We start from the raw sequence: 15,618 nt of genomic DNA on the forward strand, positions 1-15,618 counted from the left end.
GCTGAAGAAAAAGGGTTCGATGCAATGGGGATGTAGGAAATTAAACTTCTGTGTAAGTAGTACAATAAATCATGGCTTAGGATAGTCATTAAAGACTTAGAAGAAGTTTTATTAAAAGTCATTTGAGAAAACTCATTGAAGCCAGTTAAGGCCTACATTTGTCAGGACCATTAAAGAGAAGACACAGTTCTTAAAAGCATTAGTTCTGTCTGCGGATGTTGCTAAACCACTTTCTACCCTTGAAGGAATGAATCTCTGCCAAATTGAGAAATTACTGGAAAATTGAAGCAGGAAATTTCATTTTTCTTTTTCACTCTGTAGATGGTCAGAAAGAAGGAGATGATAATTGTTATCAACAAAACCTGATATTTTGAGTTTTTCTTGGAAGCTCACTGGAAGTCAGTCTTTCAACCCCACGTCTTTAAGAAGATCTAAATTATCTATTTACATTTAGTTAAAAGTTTTACTAATATAACTAATATATATATGCTTTTATTTTAAGTATGTTTTTAAATGAAACTGTATAAAGTATGCAAGCCATGTTTTTGACTTTAAGTACAGCAGTTTAGATATATTTTCTCAGTACTGGTTAGGAAAGAGAGAGATCATACGGTGAGTGTGGTGTCCCTGTGTAGAAGTGGAGGTCTTGGGACAGGCATTGTGACGTAGTTATAGACAGACCTGGACACAAATCCGTTTTCTACCACTTATTAGCTATGAACCTTGGACAAGTTACTTAGCTCCCCTGAGCTTCACTTTTGTCCTTGTAAAAAATGAGACCCAAAAGACTTATCTTGCAAGATTATTGTGGGATCTAAATTAATTATTTTATGTAAAGTGTTCAGCCCAGTGCTCAGCACATGGGAAATGCTCAATAAACAATGAATCACGTTATCATCTACTATTCTGAGGAATGAATAAAGAGTGCGTGCTACTATAAAGTTGTAAGGGAGGTTGAAGGAAAATGCATCCTATGGCCTTTGTTTTCTTATCAGTAAAGATGGGGCTTATAGGTGATAGGGCAGAGGCCTAGAGAAAAAAATGTTAAGTGCTCATAGCTGCTGTAGAAAGTATAAGAAGGAAAAGACTGGAGACAAAAATGATTTTCCAAATAACTGTGGGATGCCAGCTGAAGTTGGAGCCGTTTATTTGCAGTAAAGCCAAATAGCACGCCTGTATGAATTTTTCCTGCAATACTGGAGAGCCCAGGGGTGAGAAAATAAAATAAGAGGATGAGAAAACTAACTTGGGCCGGTATTCAAACATTATAACATATCAGATCACTTTGAACCCATTTATTGTTTGCAAAAATACACATTTGCTTATGTATACATGCAAACATGTTCACTTTTTTTACAGGTGAATTTTCTGTGTGTTATTCTTCTCCCTTTTTTAGTAATCTTAGCAATATGTTTACCTCATCTGACTCTTGGGCTAATCGGAGTGTGGTTACAAGCAAATAAAGACTGAAGAGCTACCTTAGCATCAACTTTCAAATTGTCAGCAATTACAACTTATTCATAATTGTAACAACAGATAATTCATCATTTTTGTGCCAATGTATTTCACAAATCCCAGGGAAAATGTAGGTCTAAATGTTTCATATAAAATTTCTTTCTCGTACTCGTATTTTCATATATCATAAAGTAAGATGTCCCCTACCTTGCAAGAGTTTGAATATTTTAACGTTTTGTTTCTTTTGTATTTCCCTTTGTGACTTTTATTGCCTCTGAAACTCCACTTCATGTTATTAAACATTTGATCTTATGCTATATACTCAGTGTCCCAGATTTACTAGCTCACAATATAGTGATGAACAATTTTAGAGACTGTTAGTGAATATCATTTGATTCTAACCAAAATCTTGGCAGGCTGGTGGAACTGCTATTACTCCCAATTTGCAGATTTAAAAACTGCTCAGAGCAGTTAAATATTTGCCTGAGGCCACATGGTTATTACACGGCAGAGAATAGAGCCAATTCTTCTTACTCGAAATCTAACCACTTTCTTCTTCATTCTGCTTCCAAGAGTTTGTAATCTAAAATATAATTATTGGTAATTCTTACAGTAGCGATCAGGTTAAGACATATACAGAAGATGAAACTGATTAATCAGACAGAAAAACTTAGATTTTGATGTTGTTGAAAGACTTACTTTTTGTGCCAGATGGGTCAAAGCTTCTGTTCTCTTATTGTTTGAATGTCATAGAAATAAATTGTTTTCTACTGAACAACTGGAATATTAGTTTTTCTAGAAAAAAGAATTGCTAGTAGAAGATTGAATGTTGGTATTTTTCTGGCTCTCTAGTGTTGCAATACATTCTGTGCTGGGAAGGATGTCATCTGGCTTCATGAGGAAAGGGGAATAAGGATTTTGAAGATATCATTAAAGATTAGATTTTTTAAAACAACTTTATTGAGATATAATTCATATACCATTCAATTCACCCATTTCAAGTGTACAATTCAATGGCTTTTAGTATATTCATAGAGCTGTGCAGCCATCACTGTTGTCAAATTTGGAGCATTCTCGTTACTGCAGAAGAAACTTTGCACTCCTGAGCTGCCACCCCCCCCCAACCTCCCACCTCCAGGCAACCATTAATCTACTTTTTGTCTCTATAGATTTACCTATTCTGGATATTTCATGTATCAATATGTGGTCCTTTGTGACTGGCTTCTTTCATTTAGCATGTTTTCAGGGTTCATCCATGTTGTAGCGTGTGTCAGTACTTAATTTCTTTTTATTGGCAAATAATGTGGATAAACCGCATTTTGTTTATCCATTCATTAGTTGATGGACGATTGAGTTGCTTCCACTTTTTGGCTATTATAAATAATGCTGCTGTGAACATTTGTGTACAACTTTCAAGGTGGACATAGGTTTTCAATTCTCTTGGGTATATACCTAGGAATAGAATAGCTAGGTCACGTGGTAACTGTGTTTAGCCATTTGAGGAACTGCCAGACTGTTCTCCAAAGCAGCTACACTATTTTACATTCCCAGTTAGCAATGTATGAGAATTATAGTTTTTTCCACATCCTAGTAAACACTTGTTATTATCTGTCTTTTTTTTTGTGTGTGTGTGAGGAGATCAGCCCTGAGCTAACATCCGCCAATCCTCCTCTTTTTTTTTTTTTTTTTTTTTTGCTGAGGAAGACGGCCCTGGGCTAACATCGGTGCCCATCTCCCTCCACTTTATATGGGACGCCGCCACAGCATGGCCTACCAAGCAGTGCGTCGGTGCGCGCCCGGGATCCGAACCAGCGAACCCTGGGCCGCCGCAGCGGAGCGCGCGCACGTAACCGCTTGCGCCACCGGGCCGGCCCCTATCTGTCTTTTTGATTATAGTCATCTTAGTGGGTGTGAAGTGGCATCTCGTTGTGGTTTTAATTTGCATTTCCCTGATGACTAATGATGTTGAGAAAGATTTTATTTTTACCTAATATATCATATCTGCAAAGATGGCAGAGGCATTTTGTTAGTTAATATTAATGATATAAAGTTTTATCACTGTTTGCCTTTTTCTGTGCTAATATTTTTAAATCTTACTTACTGAACATAGTGAGATTTACTCACTACAGCTCAAGCAAACAAAAGTTTTCTTTTTTTAATTGCTGAGTTAAAGCCTGGCACGTAGCAGGCCCTCAGTAAATATGTAATAAAGTGAATTTAACAGCCACTACATGATTTGTCTAAAATACTTATCTGGGCATGCCGGTGCTAAAATGCTTCAAAGCCTCCTCATTTCCTACAGGAAAAAAAATGAAGCTCTTTATCATGGCTTGTAGTGTCTTCCATTATCCAGTCCGTGCCTGCTTTTCTAGATTTTTGTAAGTCATTGTTGCCTCCCTCCCTCCTCTTCTATACAACAGCCATGCCCGTATACCCTATACACCAGTTGCATCTTGCTTTTTCATGTTTCTGTTTTTTTCCTTCTGCTCCCTTTGCCTATAATGTCTTCCTACCCTGTCCTGGTTTACTGGTCCAAATGCTGTGCCTCCTTTAAATCTCTGTTTGTATTTCATGTGAAGCTGTCTTTGTCCCTCTGTTCTTTCTTTTTTTTTTTTTAAAGATTTTATTTATTTATTTATTTTCCCCCCAAAGCCCCAGTAGATAGTTGTATGTCATAGCTGCACATCCTTCTAGTTGCTGTATGTGGGACACGGCCTCAGCATGGCCGGAGAAGCAGTGTGTTGGTGCGCGCCTGGGATCCGAACCCCGGGCCGCCAGCAGCGGAGCGCGCGCACTTAACTAAGCCACAGGGCCGGCCCCTCTGTTCTTTCTTAATACTTTGTACATAGCATCACATTTATACTCACTGTATTATTTTGAACTAGTTGCTTATTTGTGTATCTCCTCTGATTTACTTTGGAGCTCCTGAATGTCATTGACCTTGTACTCATTTTTAGATCTAGGAAAGGGCCTGGGACTTAGTAAATGCTGAATAAATGTTTATTGAACTGAGCTGAATTTATTGGGCTCCAGGGAAGGGACTCTTAACCAAAGTAAAAAGATATTGATTATAAATCAAACTACCAATTCATTAATTTACCCTGGGGAATACATATACTTCATAGATAGCTGAAAAACTAAATTATTAATCATAAGTGTTTCTTATTGAACATAAAAATCAGAGAAAGAAAATTAGTTTCTGAGCCCATGAGCATTTCTGTCTCTCAAAATAATATGCCTCTCTGGCCTCCAGAACACTCTGTCCTTCTCTGAACAGAGCTGGTTTTCAAATGAGTATTCTTCTATTTATTAATTGCGTAAACCATGGTGCGATTTATATTAATAAGAATGGTATATCTATAGGAGGCTAAATTCTTCTCTTTTATGTTATTATACTCATTTTATTCTCAGATTTAATTTTTAAAACTAGAGTTATCTTATTCCACCTTACTAGCCTATGTACAGCCGTTGGTTAAGTGTCTGAGTGTGCTAGGTGCTTTCATGTTCTGTCATTTACATGATGCTCTTTTGTTTTTTTTGCTAAAGAAGTAAAATTTGAGGTAATATAAGTGTTGAATGAGAAACACAGAGTATTAGTGCTAGCAACATCTATATGAAAGATTTTTCTGGAATATCTTCAGGCTAATTCATGGAAAATGTGAGACTTGTGCTGAGCTTTGAAGAATTGGTGGGCTTCCTATAGACAGAGGTGGAAATGGTTGCAGAGTGTAGGCTAGGTGAAGACAGGGTCAGCAGGCTTGAAACTGAAGTGATGATGGACACTATAGATTGAAGCCAGGTTCTAGAGAGCTGTGAAACCTAGGCTAGAGGTTTTGAACCTTATCTACAGGCAAATGGAAGCTATTATTTTTTAAGCAGGGCATGCCATAATGTGAGTCAAAGATTAATATGACAGTGATGCCCAAATTTATTGGAACTCTTAGCTCTTGGGTGGATTCAGGGAACCTATTTATAAGACTGCTGCTGGAATATAGCTGTGAGGTAGTGAGCTGATACTCTTGGAGACCTTAGTTAGTATGGAAATCATCCAGTCATTCAAAAAAATTTTTTTGGCACCTACTGTATACTACTGTTGTGCTTGGTACTAAAGATAGAGAGATCGATAAGAAATGTACCTGTCCTCAAGCTCTTCATAGTCTAATAAAGGAGAGAGACTTTTCATCATGTTAATTACATGTTGGATAGTGTTATGGGAGCTCTCAGAGGGAATGAATAGCTTAGCTTCACAATGGAAAGATATCAGAGCCAAGTCTTTTATGAATAAAAGAGTTCCAGATATAGTGAGGGAGAGGGAAATTTTAGGTGAAATATAATTTTCAAAAGCCTTGTAGTGTGAAACTTCTCACAACAGTGAGAAGTTTAGAGCAGCTAGGTGGAGGACCGTGATTACTATCTGGAGTTTGAGGGTGACGTGGAGAGACTGGTCTTCAGTGGGTATGAATAGAACTTGAAATCCAATGCACTCTCTTTAACAATGCATTGAGTTTAAGTTTGTTTATTGAAAGTTTCAGAAAATAATTTTTAAAATAATCAGTATTACTTTGGGATGAAAAAAATTAATGAGCCTCCCTCTCCCATAATATTTTACAATTTTAAAAACCATGTCAATAAGATGCTTTTCAGGGGCCGGCCTGGTGGCGCAAGCGGTTAAGTGCATGTGCTCTGCTGTGGCGGCCCAGGGTTTGCCGGTTCGGATCCCGGGTGCGCACTGATGCACTGCTTGTCGAGCCATGCTGTGGCGGCGTCCCATATAAAGTAGAGGAAGATGGGCACGGATGTTAGCTCAGGGCCAGTCTTCCTCAGAAAAAAGAGGAGGATTGGCATCAGATGTTAGCTCAGGGCTGATCTTCCTCACAAAAAAAAAATAATAAATAAATAAGATACTTTTCAGAATGATATTTAAAAGAGGGTGATATTTCTAAACAAATTCGTGCTGGGGAAAGTTCTTACAATTTAGTGCTAATAGATCAGTGTTGTTTGGCTCTATACAAAATAGGGAACATGAAGCAGTCTTTGTCTTAAAAATATAACTATGCAGTGGCCATTTTAAGAAAGATGGATTTGGTTAACAGCCTGATTAGAAGTGAATAACTTAATGCTGAAGATATTTGTAATTTTGTTTTTGACAGAATCAAGACATAGGACTGTTTCTCATAAAGGTATCATAGAATCACGGGAGGAATAGGCTTAGACTTGCTTTCACAGCACATGAATTTATCTCAGATCTCATATTTTCTTGTAGCTAATGCTTCAGCAATCGTTTATTGTTCTTGTTAGGATCAAATGAATTAATGGCTGTAAACATATGTACAAATTCCTAAATGCTACTAGGTATTGTTTGCTGTTATCTCCAGAAAGTCTTAGATTGACTGTCTATGTCTTGCATCTAAAGCTGGCAATAAAAATTGCTCTCACATTAAATTATCTGAATTTTCCAGGTAAAAAGTAAATATGGCTTGCTAATGAAGGTGGTTTGTGTAAGACTAACTTCCCCTGAAGAGAACCATTATAATCCATGGACAGAATATAAAAAACTGTTTAAGGCACTGGAGCTCCAGCTGCAGAGGAATGTTGGGACTGAAGGGGATTTGATCCTTGAAGGGAGTGACTCGTAGTGAGATCTACATTTATGGCTTTTTCCTTGAGGGCAGCCCTCAATCCGTGATGCTGGGCAGCTAGAACTTAAGCAGAAAATTATAGTTTTATTGGCTTATAGTGTCAGTGGCCAGAGTTTGGGATGGCCAGAGCAGCTGGAATTTTGAGGGGGTAATCCAGGAAAAGAATGACCCATAGAGAAGGAAGCCCCCAAATCTGAATATTAATGTGTGTCAAATGTTTTAGTGACCCCTGAACTATGAAAATACAGGAAAGAGTTTGTGGAGCCTGCAGAAAGCAACAGTTAGAATATGGTAAAAGCTGAGAGAGATTTTATTTTCTGCCCATAGTAGGAGTGACATATTTAGAGTTGGAAACCTGCCAGGTCAGAGGGGCCAACAGCTGGGGCTTTCCATTAAAACCCCAAAGGACTATGCCTTAGGAGTAAAGACTTTGTTGCATGATTAAGAATTTGCCCTAAGACCAAGCTGAAACTGAAACAGGTTCACACTATCCAAGTATAAAACCAAGCCTCCACAAATTCAGGGTGCCTGATAGGAAAAAGTCAACCTTCATCTTCAGAAGAAAACAAAATCTAGAGTCTCTACAGTTTACTGTTCACAATACTCAGAACACAATAAAAAATTATTAGACATATGACTAAACAGAACATGTGATCCATAATTAAAAGAAAAGTTGAAAAAGAAATGAGAGAGCCTCAGTGACCTAGAGTACAACATCGAGTCATCTTATGTACATCTAAGTAATATCAAGTAGTCTAATGTACATGTAATTGGAGTCCAAGAAGGAGAGAGAATGGGTCAAAAAATATGTAAAGAAATAATGGCTGGAAATTTCCCAAATTTGGTGAAAAGATTAATTACCAATTCCAGAAGCACAGCGAATCCCAAGTAGGATAAATACAAAGACGAGCATACCCAGGCATATCATAATCAAACAGTTGAAAATGAAAGATACAGAGAAAATTAGGATCCAAGGAAAAAAGACATGTTATATGAAGGGGAACAGCAGTACAAATGATGGCTGTCTTTAGAAACAATGGAGTTAGGAGACAATGGATACCATCTTTAAATTACTGGAAGAAAAATGTCAATCTAGTAGGAGAATATCCCTCAAAAATATAGATAAAATAAAAACATTTTCAGATAAACTAAAATTTGGAGAATTTCTCACCACCCAACTTCCTGCGTTATAAGAAATGCTAAAGGAAATTCTGAAGACTCAAGGGAAACGACACTAGATGAAAGCTCATCTACAATGGGGAAGAAGAGCACCAGCTATCATAAATAGGATGCTAAATATATAGAATCATAAATAGGATGCTAAATATATAGAACTTTATCTGTTTTTTTTCTTCTCTCAGTTTTTTCAAAAGACACATATGACTGTTTACATTTAAATGTATTTTGGAATGTATAATGTATGTAGCTGTGAAATACATGATGACAACAGCAAAAAAGTTGGGAGTAGTAGCTGGAAATTATGCTGTCTGTGAAGATTTACAATATTATCTCTAGGTAGTAAAGATGCGTGTTTTTATCCCGAGTACAACCACTAGAATATATTATAAAAACTTTCAGCTAAGAAGCCATTATAAGAATTAAAATAGAGTACTTAAAATATTTGGATAAGCTGAACAAAGGCAAGAAAGGAGGAACATGGGAATAAATAACAGATGGAACAAATAGAAAGCAAATAGCAAAATGGTAGACTTAAAACCCAATAAAAGCAACAATTACATTAAATGTAACCAATTATCATTGACAAAAATGCATGGCACAAATCTATGTTGTCTAAAAGCGGCACACATTTAAGTATGATACCATAGATAGGTTAAAAGTTAAAAGGTGGGAAAAAATATACTATGCAAACAGTGAGGATAAGAAACCTGGTGTGGCTATATTAATAATCACACAAAGTAGACTTCAAGACTAGCGATATTACCAGAGATAAAGAGGGACATTTCATAGTGATAAAAGAGCCAATTAATCAGAAATAATAATGATAATAAATGTGTAGTTTACCTTAGAGCTTCAGAATGCATAAACAAAAATTAGCAGATGGTGGTTGCACAATAATATGAATGTACTTAGTGCTACAGATTGTACACTTAAAAATGATTAACATGGTAAATTTAATTTTATGTATATTTTTCCACAATAAAAAAATTAGTAGAACTAAAGGAAGCAGTAGACAAATACAGGCTCATGTTGGAGAATTTTTAACTCTCTTTTTTAGCAACTGGTAGGACAACTAGGCAAAAAATAAGTAAGAGTAGAGAAAAACTGGACAACACTACTAACTGCCTTGTCATAATTGACATTTGTGGTCTGCTGTACCCAGCAGCTGTGGTATACACATTCTTTTTCAAGTTCAAATCAGACAGTCTCTAAAACTGACCATATCCTCAGCCATAAAATAAATGTTAATAAATTTAAGAAATGAAATATGTCCTCTGATCACAGCAGAATTAAATTAGACATCAATAACAATAAGATGGCCAGAAAAGCTTCAAATATTTAGAAATTAAAACATCATGTTCTAAATAACTCATGAACCTAGAGAGAAATCAGAAGGAAAATTAGAAAATAGTTTTGAACTGAAAGAAAATACAATATGTCAAAATTTGTGGAATGCAGCTTCAGCAGTGCTTAGAGGAAAATATATAGCTAAAGTGATAATATTAGAGAAGAGAAAAAGTCAAATGATCTAAGTTTCATGTTAAAAAGCTAGAAAAATATGAGCATATTAATCCCAAAGAAAACAGAGGGGACTAAATAATAAAGAACAGAAGTCAATGTAATGGAAAGCAGACAAACAATAGAAAAAAATAAACAATGTTGGTTCTTTGAAAAAATGAGTAAATATATATTTTTTTATTGAGGTATAATTGACGTATAACATATTAGTTTCAGGTTTACAACATAATGATTCAGTATTTGAATATACTGCAGAATGATCACAACAATAAGTCTGGTCAACATCCTTCATCATACATAGTTAGAAAACTTTTTTTAATGATGAGAACTTTTAAGATCTACTCTCTTACAACTTTCAAATATGTAATACAGTATTGTTAACTATAGTCACCATGCTGTACATTACATCCCCATGACTTGTTTATACCTTTTGACCCCCTTTACTCATTTTGCCCGCACCCACCCCTTATCTCTGACAACTGCCAATCTGTTGTCTTCATCTATGAGCTTGTTTTTTTTTTAAAGATTTTATTTATTTATTTTTTTCCCCCCAAAGCCCCAGTAGATAGTTGTATGTCATAGCTGCACATCCTTCTAGTTGCTGTATGTGGAACGCCGCCTCAGCATGGCCGGAGAAGCGGTGCATCGGTGCACGCCCGGGATCCGAACCCGGGCCGCCAGCAGTGGAGCACTCACACTTAACCGCTAAGCCATGGGGCCGGCCCCTGTTTTTTGTTTTTGATTCCACATGTAAGTGAGATCATACTGTATTTGTCTTTCTCTGTCTGACTTATTCCACTTAACATAATTCTCTCCAGGTCCATCAATGTCATCACAATGGCAAGAATTTCATTCTTTTGTGTGGTTGAATAATATACCATTGTATATATATATATATACCACCTTTTCTTTATCCATTGATCCATCGATGGACACTTAGGTTGTTTCCGTGTCTTGGCTATTGTAGATAATGCTGCAATGGACATGGGAGTGCATGTATCTTTTTGAGTTAGTGTTTTCATTTTCTTCAGATAAATACCCAGAAGTGTAATTGCTGGATCATATGGTAGTTCTATTTTTAATTTTTTGAGGAAGCTCCATACTGTTTTCAGTAGTGGCTGCACCAATTTACGTTCTCACCATCAATGTATAAAGGTTCCCTTTTCTCCACATCCTCATGAGCACTTGTTATTTCTTCTCTTTTTGATATTAGCCATTCTAACAAATGTGAGGTGATATCTCACTGTGGTTTTGATTTGCATTTCCCTGAGGGTTAGTGATGTTGAGCATCTTGAAAGGATTAATAAGGTTGATAAACTGATTATGACTGATTAAACTGGTTAAGAAAAAAAGATAAAGCACAAATTACTAATATCAGGAGTAAGAGAAAGCACATCATTCCTATAGATACTATAAAGATAATGAGGGATACTTTGAACAACTTTATGCCAATAAATTCAATAATTTAGATGGAATGGGCATATTGTGTGAAAATCACAACTTATTAAAAATGACAAAAGAGAAAATGGAAAATCTGAATATCTGTAAATTTATTAAGTAAAGTGAATCATTATTAGTAGTAATCTGCTTGCAAAACAAACTCCAGGCCCAGATGATTTCTCTGGTGAATTCCATAAAACATTTAAGGAAGAAATAGCTCCAAGCTTAAACAAAAGCTTTAAGAAAATGGAGGTAGAAGGAATATTTTCTAGCTGGGTTTGTGAGGCCAACATAACTCTAATATGGCTTAAATTGTTATGAGAAAAGAAAATTCTGGACACGGACTGAGAGCATCCTTAACAAAATACTAGTAAAATCAAACCCAGCAATATATAAAAAGATAATGAATAATGACCAAGTCAGTTTTCCCAGGAAAGTCAGGTTGGTTTAGAATTAGAAAATTAATTTGTGCAAGTCACCATGTTGAAATCATTCAAAGGAGGAAAACTTATATGATCATTTCAATATAAGCAGAGAAAACATTTGACAGAATAATATTCATTTATGGTAACACCTTTCAGCAAACTAGAATAGAAGAGCACTTCCTCAACTCAATAAAGGACATCTACAAAAAAACCTGCAGCCAACTTTATACTCAAAGTTGAAAGCCTGAATGCTTTCCTTTATGATCGGTTGCTAGGCAAAGATGTCCACTATCACCACTTACATTCATCCAAATGGACAAGTTGATTCCAAAATTTTTACGGAAAAGCAAAGGACCTAGAATTGCTGAAACCATCTTGAAGAGCAAAGTTGGAGGACTCACTGTCTGATTTCAAGACTTAGTATAAAACTAGAGTAATCAAGGCAGTCTGATAAAGATAGATAAATAAATCAGTGAAATAGAAGGAACAACAACATGGGTGAATCTCAAAAACATGATTTAAAGAAGCTAGACACAGAAGAGTAGAGTCTCCACGATTCCATATGAAGTTCATCAACATGCAAAATAAGCTATGGGAACAGAAATTCAGTGATTGTCTATGGCAGTGGGGATTGACTGGAAAGAGGAGGAGTATAAGGGAACTTTCTGGAAAGATGGAGATGTTTCTTGATGGGGATCGTATGTAGTTACGAGGATGTATATATTTCTCAAAACTCGTAGAATAGTATAGCTTGGATCTCTTCGTTTTATTGTATGCACATTTTGCCTTAAAAAAAAAAAAGTTAATCTGAACCTTATGTTGGCTCCCTCCGTTATATTCCTTTTCTGCATTGCCCATTGAATAATTTAAATGTTATTTCTGCCATGACACGTTTTATAGTAGTTTCCGTTGAAATAACCTTTTTCCCTACTCCTACACTGCCTGAACCCCTCAATCATGGCAATTAAATGCATGATCCTGTTTTGTTTGATGATTACTAGAGTATAAGCTTCTTGAAGCAAGGGATGTCTGCTAATCGTTACTGTATCTCCATAATCCCTAGCCCAGAGCTTTGCATATGGAAGATTCTCAGTTTGAAAAAAAGAGAATATGTGTGTAGGCATGGTTGTGTGTGCATTATTTTCAGTGCTAGTGCTGTGAATTTTGTGTAAGTCAGTGTATTTTACCATGTCATTTAAAACTATCTACCTAATGCCTGTGCAAAATACATTCATTTGTTTAAATAATATCACATCTTATTATGTCAAAGCAAGTAATCTTGCTTCTTCTACTATAATCATGACACTAAATATCCTTGGCCAAATCACTTACCTCATATACTGATATCAGATTACTTTGAGGAGTTTTCCCCTCACTATGTAGATAGAGTTAATATTTTCTTAAGTTTACGTATTTGGCAATGATTTTTTTTTTATAGTTTACACAGAATCTTTCACCAGGAAACACAAAAATTGCTCATTTGCTGATCATATATCACCTACTTTTTACTTGAAAGATTCCAACTGACACATTGATTTTTTTTTTCCTTTGTACCTCCAGTCATGATCTCGTGTTTACTTTCTAGCTGCCATCAGATTATCAGGTGTATCAGTCATCGGTGTTGATGTTCTACGTGGCCCTTGATGGCAGAGGAAAATTAACTTACTAGCCCAGGGTCTCAATTTGACAGTGTTTTATTATTTTAATTTCTTGTCTGTTAAAATGGAGTTGGGGGTCATGAAATAAAACTGAAAAATATGTTATCAAGTGAGTTGTTGTAACTATAGCAGGTGGATAAATTCAGTGTTATCTTTTTGCATCTAAAACTTTTGTGTTAAGTAGAAACATATTACATAAATCAAAATTTATGTTTGGTGACTATCACATGGATATCTTGTAATTTATATATAATGATGACGATCATTTCTCTTGTAAATCCAAGAATAGAGATCTTTTAGTAAATGCATCACTTATGTGATTATTACTTAAGTATATGAAAAAATAAAAGCCATAGAAATGTTGAACAATGAAGTCGGGTAGCTCTAGGTGTAGGGCTGAAGGAACAGTATTCTTGGATGTGGTTTAAAGGGGTTGGATTATGCCTTTTTAAGGGGAAAATGTTTCACTACTCTAAACAAGGTATAATGGTAAATATTGGAAGGTTCCAGCTTGGGGGGATGTTTTTGGATTTACACAGCACTGCACTGTCTCTTGTTAAGTTTATTCATTGTGCTCAATGATTGGCTTAGAGTTTGGCACTTAACATACATTCGGGAGACGTTTGCTGGGTAAACAGCTGAATAACAGCTCAGAGAGATCACAGGAAGTTCAGCCTTAGCTTTCCAAGCAAACACAGTAAATCTTCATTAGGTAACATTTTCAAAGAATTGACTGATTCTAACTGCAAACCATTTTTATTTTCAATGAACTGTTTCAGAGAAAAAAAGGGTTGAGTTTACTTCATAGTTATGTGTGAAAGGGTGCCAATTTGAAACTGTAGAGTTTTAAAGAATAAAGCATAACATCTTAGTATTTATGATAGTCTTCTAACTTATTTGAGGTCTTAGAATGAGCTAACATGGATATGAGATGTATATCAATAGCAAATAAGTATAAATAGAATGCAAGCTAGAAGACAGGATCAAAATTATTGGAAATACAGTTTTGTCATTTTATTTTTTTCAGTTTAATATATAAAACAGTATTGGATATTATTAGAGAATATTGCTAAAAACCCTCACTGTACTCAGAATAAAGTTTCAGAAACCGTCACTGAGTTGATCTTAATGTTTTGAAAAATATTAAGATTCTCAGTGACTAGAAAAATGTGAAGTGGAGATTTGGTTTGAAAATGTATACTTTTGACAACGTGAGGTTGGGAGATAAGTAAGGAGGTAATTATTTTATTTTATTTTATTTGTGAGGAAGATCAGCCCTGAGCTAACATCCATGCCAATCCTCCTCTTTTTGCTGAGGAAGACTGGCCCTGAGCTAACATCTGTGCTGATTTTCCTCCAGCTTATGTGGGATGCCGCCAGAGCATGGCCTGACAAGCGGTGTGTTGGTAGACACCTGCGATCTGAACCCAGGCCGCCAGCAGCGGGGTGTGCGCACTTAACCACTACGCCACGGGGCCAGCCCAGAAGGTGATTGTTGAACTGCCCCTTAACACTCTCATGGCCTATTACGAGGATAATTTGGCTAAGCGACTGCAGTGTCCAAAAAATCTTTACCATTCTTCCCACAGTGAAAAGTGTCTTCCCTTACTAGAATTCAGTGCCTCAAGAGCTATAAAAACAATTGCATACAATTTGTTTTAAATGTAACATATTACAATATGTTCCCTTAGCTATGATAGTTTTTCTGTTATAGCTTGACTTACAATTAAAGCCGTAAATCACATAGCTCTTCCATTGTAAGGCATGGGCAAGCTTTTCACGTCATTTGGAAATTAAGGAGGAAAAAGAACAGAAGAGAAGAGAAATCAACATAATGTGGATGCAGGATACAATTCCTCACTCCTGGGCACAATTCCTTTTGGAAGGGGAGAGCTTGGGGAGGCCTTTAGGAGGCAGAGATTGAAAAACAAAAGTGTAGAGAAAAGCAACTTTAGATCTATCGTGCCCATCATATAAAATATTTTAAAAGGATCAAATCTCAAGTTAAGTTCTTTTGCTCCCAGTCGTCTTTTAAACTCTTTATTTTCTTGTTACCTATATTTTTCCTACCCAAAAAGTTTACCTATGTATGTGAAAGAAAAATGAAATAAAAATTCAATTTGGCAGAGTGTTCAAAGCAAGCAGTGCAAGTTTACCCTTACAAATGAGATATTTTCTTTTAACTAATTGTCAGCTATTCTCATAGTAACATTCTGGTGTTAGGAGAATAACAGGATATTCCATTTGCGATTGGCGAGTCTGTGTTGTTAAATCCAGCTTGCGGTTCCCCAGCCAGTGGGCGCT

At 36.0% G+C, this 15,618-nt stretch overlaps 1 protein-coding gene across 1 annotated transcript in view; it reads left to right on the top strand.

Annotated features, from left to right (window-relative positions):
* Positions 1-15,618, top strand: part of SLC2A13 (solute carrier family 2 member 13) — a 330,082-nt gene that overhangs the window by 50,821 nt on the left and 263,643 nt on the right. The window lies entirely within an intron of this gene.

The sequence above is a fragment of the Diceros bicornis genome, chromosome 17, assembly GCF_020826845.1.
Source record: "Diceros bicornis minor isolate mBicDic1 chromosome 17, mDicBic1.mat.cur, whole genome shotgun sequence".
Taxonomy (NCBI): domain Eukaryota; kingdom Metazoa; phylum Chordata; class Mammalia; order Perissodactyla; family Rhinocerotidae; genus Diceros; species Diceros bicornis.